At 38.8% G+C, this 1,844-nt stretch overlaps 1 pseudogene; it reads left to right on the forward strand.

Annotated features, from left to right (window-relative positions):
* Window positions 1-447: 447 nt before the first annotated feature.
* Window positions 448-1,179, forward strand: LOC148027038 (V-type proton ATPase subunit B 2 pseudogene; annotated as a pseudogene).
* The last annotated feature ends 665 nt before the right edge of the window (window positions 1,180-1,844 follow it).

Below are 1,844 nucleotides of genomic sequence, written 5' to 3' on the forward strand. Positions count from 1 at the left end.
TTGCCTATGTAGGAAATTTTCCCATAGGGAAATTTCCCTATGTAGAAAATTTACCATGTGATTTCCTAGTTTCTCTAACTAGGAAATGTTCCATTTTCCCTATCATTTACTTTTCCTACTTATGTGTATGTGAAGTGTTCTAGCCTACAATAGGCACATGAAGAGTTTGATAAGTTGCCAAGTCGAAGCATTGTATCATAGGGCATAATGATCATTGGATATGCCTTGCATGGCCCCTTCAATATGGTCCTCAAACTCTATAATGAAATACTAAAGAAGGGTATTGATCTAGATAGGGTAATTCTTGTAGGTGTGATGAAAGTGTGTGCAACTACAAAAACAATAGGCCAAGGAAGGTTGGTACATGATCAAGCCTATCTTGGATCTCAAAAGCTCCAATTTTGTGTGAACTTCAAAGCACACACAAAAAGGTATTTGTGCTCCGCAACAGGTCTACCTCACAATGAAATTACAGCCCAGATCTGCTACCAAGCAGGTCTTGTGAAATGACACGAAAATCTGATGGATGATGTTCAAGAAGATAACTTTGCTATAGTGTTTGTGGCCATGGGAGTAAACATGAAAACTAATCATTTTTTGAAACATGACTTTGAAAAAAATGGCTTGATGGAGACATTCACTTTATTCTTGAATTTGGCAAATGATCCTACCATTGAGTGTATTATTACTCCTAGGATTGCCCTCACAACAGTTGAGTATCTAACATATAATCTTGGCAAGAATGTACTTGTTATTCTCACAAACATGAGTTCTTATGTTAATGCTCTACGAGAGGTCTCTACAATACGAGAGGAAGTTACTGGGTCGTCATGGATAACCTGGTTACATGTACATTGACTTGGTCACAATTTATGAGTGTGTAGGAAGATTCCAAGCGAGAAAGAGATCCATTACAAAAATTTCCATTTTGATCCTGCCAAACAACGATATTACTTATCCAATTCCTAATTTTACTGGGTATATTAATGAGGGTCAAATTTACATTGATTGACAGCTTCATAATCGATAGATTTATCCTCCAATCAATGTTCCTCCATGTCTTTCACGATTGATGAAGAGTGCTATTGGGGAGGGGATGCAAAGAAAAGATCATGCGGATGTTTCAAATCAACTCTATGCCAACTATGCAATTGGCACTATAAGGATATAGGGGCATAGCAATAGGTGTTTGTGACATAGATTAGCAGCATCACTTTTTGCATCACAAATAGCAATGCAAATAGCGATAGTACTATGAGAAAAAAAAAACCAAGCAAAACCCAAGCGCGACATTTTTTCGTATGAGTTTGAGAGAGTGTGAAAGAGATCATGGCTTTGAGAGGGAGAGGAAGAGGAAGAGAGAAAGAGAGAGAATGAGAGCTTCTCACCGCTGTCAGTGATACCATCGCCATTCATGAAGAAGAGGAGAAAGTGCAGGAAGGAAGAAGAGGGGCCGTCGCGAAGAGGAGATGAAGAATCCATCCTTAGGCCTTTGCGGTGAGTACATTTCCTTCTCTTGGTTTGTGCTTGTTCTTTCTTGTTTTCTTTTGTTTTTTTGTTTTTTAAAAGAATGAGGTGCATTGAGGGAGAAAGAGAGAATAAACATGAAAGATAACAAAGAGAGAGAGAGAGGGAGGGAGGGAGAGAGGAGAATGAGTGGAAAAACACGAGGGGGTGGAGAGAAACAAAGAGAGGGAAAACAAAGAGAGAGAGAGAGAGAGAAACAAAAGGGGGAGAGAACATAAAACGAAAAGCACAAAGAGAGGTGGATAAATTGTGTTAGATTAGTTAGAAAACTAATGCTACTCTTCGAGGGCAAGGAGTCTTTAAATTGCCCAGGATTT

The sequence above is a fragment of the Lygodium microphyllum genome, chromosome 13 (assembly GCF_053477565.2).
Source record: "Lygodium microphyllum isolate KBCC chromosome 13, Lygodium_microphyllum_v1.1.10, whole genome shotgun sequence".
Taxonomy (NCBI): domain Eukaryota; kingdom Viridiplantae; phylum Streptophyta; class Polypodiopsida; order Schizaeales; family Lygodiaceae; genus Lygodium; species Lygodium microphyllum.